We start from the raw sequence: 9,395 nt of genomic DNA on the forward strand, positions 1-9,395 counted from the left end.
GGGCGTCAGCTCCCGCTTCCCACGGGGCAGGATTATGGCTCTCCTCAGTCCCTGGTGCACTTGGTGAGGTTGGGGGTATTTCCAGCCTTGAGGATTCTGTGTTTCCTTAGGGATTCTGTGATCCACAGGCTGCTGGCATAGCACTGACTCCCTCTGCCCCTCTTGGCTGTGCTCTGTCATTTCCCCTGGTTCTCCCTTTGGAGCCTTGCGCTTCCCGTTTTCCTAAGCACGTCTCCCTTGACCCACATCCCCCAGTTTTACATGGAAGCTGTTATTTAACTCATGGATAACCCTGTTAGCCTGGGAGGAGACTGCTGAGGAGCTCCTGACAAGGGCTCTGTGAGAACTGGGGGTCCCTGTGCTGGGGGAGCTGGGCTTGGGGTCCCTGGGCCGGGTGGTTTTGGGGAGGTCGGCTTGGGGTCCTTGGTCTGGGGGTCTGGGGGGTTCCCTGGATTTGGGGTTTGAGGGGTGATGGTGTGGATGGTTTGGGAGGGCCCTGGGCTGGGGTTTGGGGGACTTTCTCTAGTCTGAACTCTTGGGGGTTTCCCTGGTTTGGGGGTTTAGGGGGAGGTGGTGTGAAGGGTCCCTGGGCTGGGGTTTGGGGCGAGATCATGTTGGGGCTCCTGGTGTGGAGGTTTAGGGCAGTCCCTGAATTGGGGTTTAGGGGGAGGTGGTGTGGGGGTCCTGGCTATGTGAGTTTGGGGAGATACCCTGCTCTGGGGGTTTATGGGGAGGTGGTGTTGTAGTCCCTGATCTGGAGGTTTAGGGGGAGTGCCCAAATTGGGTTTCAAGGGGACATGGTGTGGGGGTCCCTGCCCTGGGGGGTTGTGGGGAGGTGATGTGGAAGGTCCCTGGGGGTTTTTGGGGATGCTCCATGTGTCCTGAGCAGATCTTCACTCATTGAGGTGAGCGAAGCAGGTCCCACCTCTGCACATCCCTCTGCAGCTCCAGGGATAAAACCAGCCCCAGACTGGTGCTGCTGGTGGGCAGTGGCCTTGCTGAAGGCTGGGGCTCAGAGTTCAGGGTCACTTGTCCTGTTTTGTGTCCAATGAAGCTTTGGGTTGTGCTTTTATAGGAAAACTTGGATTTTGTGCTTTGCTGCCCCACTTGTGCCACTGATGCTGGGTCTGCCTGTTCCAGGTCATGGCAAACACTTGGACATCTCTTCCTGCAGCGGCTGGAGAACTGTCCTGGCCCCTGGGGACCAGAGGGGACCATGCAGGTACAGCTGCTCCTCCTGCATGGTGTTTGTGCCACTGGTGCCACCAGCCAGGCAGCCCCTGCAGCCCCCAGAATTGCTGTTCCTCCTCAGAAAGAGCAGTTCCCCACAGGGAGCAGGGAAAGGTCTTCCCAGTGGTTCCTCTGAGGATCTGGGATAGGGAGGGGGGGGTCATTCCTTGCAAAGCACTCCGTGGAGATGGGGAAAACAAAGCCGCCCCTGTGAAGCAGCTCGGATTTATTTGGGAAGAGTTTTCCCTCTGATTAATTGTGGGGGTGTGTGTATGTGCTGGGAAAGGCACTAATGTTTACTGGAATTGGGCTATAAATGGTTGCTAACTTCTCGTTCCCTGCGTGATAAATATCATAATTGATGCTACAATATGTTAACATTCCGAACATGAGCTCCTCTTTTCCTATGGATTTATTCTCATGCACGGGTAGTGTGGAGGGTTTGAAGACACCTTCCTTCAAAGATTAGGGGATCTTTACATCTTTCCTCTGTATTAGGAGGAGGATAAGACATCCTTTTTTAAAAGAAGAGATGAATATCAGCCGGCTTTGGTATGCAGAAATAACTTACTGAAATTGTTAAATGCAATTCTTGTCAAATTTACAGAGCTGGGCTGAACAACCTGTAATTTTATTAAATCCTGGGAAAGTGGTCAACAAACCTGGGAGCTTCCACTTATCCTGGCAAACTTCTGTTAAATGGTGAAACCTGTCCTAACACGGCAGAACATGGAGAAGAATCCTTCCTCTTAAGCTGTAACTTATTAAAAAATATGTTTTTAGCCATGTGTGAGCTTAGAGAACAAAATCAGTTCAGGAAGAGGGGATTGCAGCACTGTTAAAACTCCCTGTGTCAAACAACTAATTTTAGACCTGGGCTTTAAATGTGCCTTTGCAGTATATTTTTATGCTTCAACTCTCTGCTTTCAGACCTTCAAATTTTATTTGGGTGATGGATTTCTGTCAAAATTGGTCGACATTTAGCACTAAAGTCAGGCTGAAATATGAATCCAGCACTTTAGGACTCCTTTTATTTTGTGTGTAGAGCCTGGGGTTCTCATCCCCCTTATTAACTCTTGCAGGAGCGTTCAGGTTCATACTTTTGGAAGAATGATTCTGTTGAAGTTTCATTCCCTCTCCAAGTAGAGATTGATTGATGTAGTGAACCCAGGGGGGATTTTACAGATGGTGAAACTTCCTGTTAATTAGCAAATAGCCTTTGGTAGCACATCCATTGCTTTTTGCCTCTTGTTTTGGGGTCATGGGGGTTATTTCCTTATGTCATCACAGAGTCCGAGGGACAGTTTACAGCCTTTTCTCTCCTGTTTCAGTTTTCCTGGTATTTTGTTTTCAGCATGTGGAGATCAGAGGTTTATGGCTGTGTGTGTCTGCTCTGCAAGCTCTCAGGGTGGGGATGGGGTTTGGTGGGGCTTTTCAGGGCAGAACTGTTTCTTTATGTCCAGGCTCAATTTCCTTCAGAGGGGACAGCTGATTTTAGGAGCAAAATGGGATTAGGCCAGGTTTTGTAAAGAAAATAACTGTATTCTTGGCACCATGCCTTCCCAGGATGCGAACATCCAGAGTCCTTTGAGATTAAGTTCTGTCTTTTTATAGAGGAGGAGATGCTTGACGTTACCTCGGGCTTTGGGAGAGCTGCCAGGTACCCAATCTGTGCTCCAGTATTAATTGCACATCTCAGATTCCAATCACCCCATTTGCACAAACCTCGGTGTTATCCTGATGTTCCCTGATGGAAAAAAAAACACAAACCCTTGCACACTGCTGCTGGAGCTGTTGGATTTGCACATGGAGGCTTTCACTGGATCACAGAATCATGGAATGGTTTGCACTGGAAGAGACCTTAAAGCTCATCTCATTCCATGGAAAGGGAACCTTCCACTATTCCCAGGTGGCTCCAAGTCCCATCCAAACTGGCCCTGGACACTTCCAGGGATCCAGGGGCTGCTCTGGGAAAGCTCTTTGGGGTTTATTTTTGGGTGGCATCAAGAATAAAGCCAATACCCAGACGCGTGATCTCTCCCTCCATTGTTCTCTCCAAAGATTTTTGTCCCCTCTTTCTAAAGCCGGAATTTGCCGGACTTTCTGCCAGCTCGGGGGGTCACTTGGCCCCGTTTTCACAGGAGTGGGAGCAGCATCATCCTGCCCCCTTGGGAAGCCGGACGAGCCTGCTCGGCAGGGCTGGGTGGCCGGGCGGTGTGAGGCGGCCGTGGGCAGGAGCCGTGTCCCGGAGGCCGTGGGCTGGAGCCGTGTCCCGGAGGCCGTGGGCAGGAGCCGTGTCCCGGAGGCCGGGCGGTGTGAGGAGGCCGTGGGCAGGAGCCGTGTCCCGGAGGCCGGGCGGTGTGAGGAGGCCGTGGGCAGGAGCCGTGTCCCGGAGGCCGTGGGCTGGAGCCGTGTCCCGGAGGCCGTGGGCAGGAGCCGTGTCCCGGAGGCCGGGCGGTGTGAGGAGGCCGTGGGCAGGAGCCGTGTCCCGGAGGCCGGGCGGTGTGAGGAGGCCGTGGGCAGGAGCTGTGCCCCGGAGGCCGGGCGGTGTGAGGAGGCCGTGGGCAGGAGCTGTGCCCCGGAGGCCGGGCGGTGTGAGGCGGCCGTGGGCAGGAGCCGTGTCCCGGAGGCCGTGGGCAGGAGCTGTGCCCCGGAGGCCGGGCAGTGTGAGGCGGCCGTGGGCAGGAGCTGTGCCCCGGAGGCCGGGCGGTGTGAGGAGGCCGTGCGCTGGAGCCGTGTTCCGGAGCTGCGGGCTGCAGGTGGCAGCAGCGCCCTTCCCTTCCCTGCGGCAGCCGGGGATGCTGCGGCACAGCCCGGCCACAGCGCCAGGAGCACATCGGCACCTCGCAGCCACACTCTGCGCCTCTCCCGCCTCCTCCCCGACAGGAATCCGGATCCTTGGAGAGAGGGGAGGGGAAGAAAAGCCTTTCTGCATCGCGCAGTGCCAGACAGAGCCCGGTAATCACATTTGTGTGCGGTGATTGCTTGGGTTGGGCTCTCCCAGCGCTGAATTGAGCAGATTCCGGCTTTTTTGTGCTTTTGGGGGTGTATTTTTTCTTTCCTCCTCCCGTTCCCTCTGTGCTTCGCTGTGATAGCAGGAGCTGTTCTTCCACGATAGCGGGAACCAAAGGCAGCAGTGGTTCCTGGGCGTTATTATTATTCCAGGCAGGGATGCAGCCCTCGGAGCCGTGGGGGTTTGAGTGCTCATTCCATCAACTTTGTGGCTGACAGACGCATCTCTTCCCTCATCCGGCTCTGGCTGCTGCTCCTGTCCGTGCCCTGGGTGGGGTGACCCCAGTATTTACCTGCAAGTGTCACTTTGATCATTTTCGTGTGCTGCTCTCGGCAGCCCTGGAATTGCTCAGTGCAGTCACTCCCGGAGTCACCTCCAGTCCAGCCCTGGGCTGATCCCCAGCGTGGGCAGCAGGAAAGGGATTGGGATTCTGCCCCTGTGCCCCTGTGCTCAGGTGAGACCCCACCTGCAGAGCTGCCCCAGCCCTGGGGCCCAGCACAGGGAGGACGTGGAGCTGCTGGAGAGAGTCCAGAGGGGGCACCAGGATGGGCAGAGGGATGGAGCAGCTCTGCTGGGAGGAAAGGCTGGGAGAGTTGGGATTGTTCAGCCTGGAGAGAAGCTTTGGGGTGAGCTCAGTGTGGCCTTGCAGTGCCTGAAGGGGCCAACAGGATACATGGAGAGAGAATGTGGACAAGGCCTGGAGTGCCAGCACAAGGGGAATGTTCCTAATACCAGAGGGCAGGGATGGGTGGGATATTGGGAATGAACTGTTCTTTGTGAGGGAGTTGAGGCTCTGGCACAGGGTACCCAGAGAAGCTGTGGCTGCCCCTGGATCCCTGGAACTGTCCCAGGCCAGGCTGGACAGGGCTTGGAGCAGCCTGGGACAGTGGAAGGTGTCCCTGCCCATGGCAGGGGTGGAATTGGATGATCTTTAAGGTCCCTTCCAACCCAGGCCATTCCTTGATTCTTGGGAGAGCTGCACTGCACGTGAGGAGCTCCAGTGTGCAGGTGGATTTTGGAAGGTGGTTGGAGCTAAATGCTGCAGGAATTCTCTGGAAGTAGCAACTCTGCTCTTTGTGTCTCTGTTCTGACCCGAGGCAGCTTCCTTAGAGTGATGTGTTGCTTGAACTTTTGGGCTTGTCTCAGGATGGCATCCTGAGCTCCAGCAGGTGACATCCAGTGCAGGCAATGATGTCATCTGCCTCATCCCAGTGGCAGAAGGTTGCCACCATGAAATTAGAAGGAAAAATGGATTGGAAGAGATGCTGTCTCCTGCAAGAGGTCCTGTGAGACCCAGCTGAAATGGCCAGACTGGTACAGGGTAGTGAGAAATCAGCTGGGAGGACACTAGGCTTACACCTCTGGGGATCTCTGTCACCTTGGAAAATCCTAAAATCATTTAGGTTGGAAAACACCTTCAAGATCATTTCCCCAGCACTGCCAAAACCACCACTAACCCATGTCCCCAAATGCCACATCCAAATGTCTGTGAAATCCTTCCAGGGATGGGGACTCCACCGCTGCCCTGGGCAGCAGTGCCAGGGCTGCACAGCCCTTCAGTGAAGAGGTTGTCCCTAATATCCAACCTAAACGTTCCCTGGTGCATCTTGGGGCCATTTCCTCTGTCCTGTCGTTTGCTCCCTTGTTGCCAGACAAGCCAGAAGTGGTGCAAAGTGCTCAGGTCAATGGTAGGGTTAAATGACATTAATTACTGCTAATTGCCTCCCAGATGGGATGTATCCAAGGCATGACCCTGCTGCTGGCTCCAGTGACACCAGAGACAGAAGTGTCCCCTCAGCACAGGCTGGGATGCCAGCAGTGGTTGTGGGAGGAATTCACATCACGGTCAGTGAAATGTGCAAACCAGGTGCTCAGGAATTAGGGATTCATGGACTCCCTTGCCAAGATCCTGTTGGGAATGAAGGGCAGTGCTGCCCCAGAAGTCCTGTTGTGCCACAGAGTCAGTGGAGCCCTGAGCAGTGGCAGAGAGAATCCTGTGAATCCCTCATTCCTGCTTTTCCTTCTCCATGCTCTGCTCCACCAGCCCAGGGAGGGTCCCTGCGAAGTCACAGCACCTGCATTTGAGGTGTTGAAGGAAACCTGGAATCATGGAATAGTTTGGGTGGGAAGGGATCTTAAAACCATCCAGTCCCATTCCCTGCCATGGGCAAGGACACTTTCCACTGTCCCAGGCTGCTCCAAGCCCTGTCCAGCCTGGCCTGGAACACTTCCAGGGATCCAGGGGCAGCCACAGCTGCTCTGGGCACCCTGTGCCAGGGCCTCAGCACCGTCTGGGTAAAGAATTCCTTCCTAATTTCCAATCCAAACGTGTTCCCTCCCAGTCCAGAGCTGGGCCCTCCTTTTCCCACAAGAACTGCGCTCGCAGGCATTTTAATGCATTTGATTTGTTTTTGCACAGAATGAAGATTTGCTAACACTGATGCTAATCGTGACTCTGGAGTGATTTGACCAGATTGTTTCAGAACAAAAACCCCTGGGGAGAAAAAGACAAGTACTTTCTGCTGACATTTCTGCAAACTCTTTTTGCTTCTTTTCTGTTCAGCTGACTTTTCATTTCAGACCTTTCCTTAACTTGATTTTTGAGACGTTCAGATGCGCTCCAAAAAGACTTTTTCAATTTTGTGGAAGAAGATATTGTAGTCAAGGCAGAATAGCTTTGCCTTTGCTCTCTTCTTTTCCCTCCCATCTTTCACAATGTGCAAATCAATCAAGGAAAAAAAAATGTATTGTTTGGCTGCTGGACTCCTCGTCCAGCAGCTCCTGGGTAGGGCAGAGTGATTGGCTTTGTGACCTCTTGGCTCAAAATGCCTGGGTGACAGCACTCCTTTTTTAAATTTTTTTTTTCCTCCTCCTGCTGAGGGGAATGACAAGATCCTGAACCTGTCCCTGGTTTGGTTGTGACTGGGTTTGGAAATCCGTGGCTGTGTCTGTGCACTGGGAGCTGTTTGACGTCCCTGATTCCAGCAGGAGGGGGCTGCTGGTCAGAGTGCAGCTGGAATGGATGGAGTGGTCTGGGATGCACTGGAGGGTGCTGGCCTGTGTCTGAGCAGTCTGATAGCACAACTCATTAATTACTCATTGTTATCCTGAGTTGCTGCTCCTGCCACCCTTTGCCGCAGCTCCAAATGCTCCCGATGGGAAATGCAGAATCAGGGAATGGTTTGGGTGGGAAGGAATCTTAAAACCATCCAGTCCCACCCCCTGCCACGGGCAGGGACACCTTGCACTAGCCCAGGTTGCTCCAAGCCCAACCCGGTCTTGGACACTTCCAGGGATGGGGCAGCCACAGCTTCTCTGGGCACCCTGTGCCAGGGCCTCACCTCCCTCACAGCCAGGAATTTCTTCTCAATATCTAAGCTGAATTTCCCCTCTTTCAGCTTGATCCCCCTTCTCCTGGCACTCCAGTTCCTGATGAAATGTCCCTGTCCAGCTTCCCTGTAGCTCCTGCAGACTCTGGAAGGGGCTCTGAGGTGTCCACACACCCTTCCCTTCTCCAGGCTGAGCAGCCCCAGCTCTCCCAGCCTGGCTCCAGAGGGGAGGTGCTCCAGGTCCCTATGACAGCCATAAATAGAGACTTCCAGAGGGCCCTGCCTCTCCAAGGTATGAAATCTCCTTTGCTTTGTATTATTTTTGTTTGTATTTGTGTTTTGTTTCTGCATTTGAGAGTGCTGAGTTCAACCCCAAATGTTGGCCCTGAGGCTTTTCCAGCAAAACCTTTTTCCTGTGTGAGTCTTTCAGCAGCTCCTAAGGATGGTCCATTTCTGGAACTCTTCATCTGCGTGAGGCTGTACCACAGCTGCTGTTCCCAGCGTGAGGGGCTTGGTCCCAGGACCCCAGGAATGGCTGGAGCTGTGCCAGGGGAGGATCAGGTTGGATATCAGGGAAAGGTTTTCTCCCCCAGAAGGTGCTGGGGCACTGCCCAGGCTCCCCAGGGAATGGGCACAGCCCCGAGGCTGCCACAGCTCCAGGAGCGTTTGGACAGCGCTCTCAGGGATGCCCAGGGTGGGATTGTGCAGGGCCAGGAGGGACATTCCACAATCCCTGTGTGTCCTTCCTGCTGAGGATATTCCATGGTCCTTTGCTGTCGCTGTTGTCGAGCTCAGCTGATTGGCAGCTCCACAGAGCAGAATGGCCATCAGGTAACTCTCCAAAACTGATAAATACATAAATAATGGATGCAGTCTTCCTGCTCTGACAAATTATCCAAACCCATACTGCAGCCCCGAAACAGATAAGAATTAATTGAATGAGACACGGGACTACTTTTCCTCCTTTAATCCTCTGCAAAAAGGACCCATTCAAAGATTTCGCTTGGTCTTTTTTAGTTTGCAGTTGTAATTTTTGGATTTTTCTTTAATCATGATTCCTTTGTGTTCTGCAGAATGAGGATCACAGGATGGAGACTGGCAAAGTCCGGAGCCTCTGTAGCGGGACGGGAAGGCAGAGTCTTACAGGAGGAATGCCAAAGGGTGTGCGAGCATATAGACAAATGGCTGGTGGATTAATTTCTTGGAAATAAACCTGGCAAATTAGAATTGTTAAAGCAACTGCTGAAATGGCTGCTGCCATTGAATTGTCAAAATAGGGGAGTGCAGAGCTCCTTGGCTAATTTACACAGCACCAAAGCAAAAATAATGGGGTAATAATGAGCAGTTATTGGTCCTGGCTCTCCCCACTCATTATCTGAAGTGAAGACGTTTATCAGGACGGAATTAAGCTGGCACGATGTGCGTGTGACACAATTACAGTGGGCACTCAGAAGCAGGGGGGATTTGAGGAATGGCAAACAGGCAGAAATAATCATTGCTGCAGGAAAGCGGGTGAGGAGGGTCAGGGCTCCTGGAGTGATGCTTAGGTCACTTAGAAGGGCGAGTGAGGTGGTTTGGGGAGGGGAACGATGGGATCTGGCTCACCTGCAGGAGCAGTAATGCCGTGAGTGGTGCCGAACATTTGGGTGTGCCTGGGTTTGAATGTTTTAGTGCTGCTGATGTTGGGCAGTCTCTCGGCTCCATAAGTCCTTCCCAAGCTGCTCCAGGGAGAAGGGAGACCTTCTCCAAGTGTGCCAAGTTCATTTGACCCAGACTGTGAGATCCCAGGACCACTGAGTTTGGAAAAGTCTTCCAGGACTGAG

At 53.3% G+C, this 9,395-nt stretch overlaps 1 long non-coding RNA gene across 2 annotated transcripts; it reads left to right on the forward strand.

Moving 5' to 3' along the window:
- Positions 1-268: 268 nt before the first annotated feature.
- Positions 269-8,778, forward strand: LOC106628512 (uncharacterized). 2 transcript variants are annotated; one of them, XR_015773490.1, is made up of 5 exons: positions 269-339; positions 1,141-1,222; positions 7,642-7,864; positions 8,003-8,133; positions 8,646-8,778. It is a non-coding gene; the product is annotated as an uncharacterized LOC106628512 (long non-coding RNA). The 2 variants fall into 2 exon arrangements; XR_001331912.2 differs by having other exon boundaries at positions 274-339; positions 1,076-1,222.
- The last annotated feature ends 617 nt before the right edge of the window (positions 8,779-9,395 follow it).

The sequence above is a fragment of the Pseudopodoces humilis genome, chromosome 11 (genome assembly GCF_049639895.1).
Source record: "Pseudopodoces humilis isolate 2021_Gansu_Grassland_sample_001 chromosome 11, ASM4963989v1, whole genome shotgun sequence".
Taxonomy (NCBI): Eukaryota; Metazoa; Chordata; class Aves; order Passeriformes; family Paridae; genus Pseudopodoces; species Pseudopodoces humilis.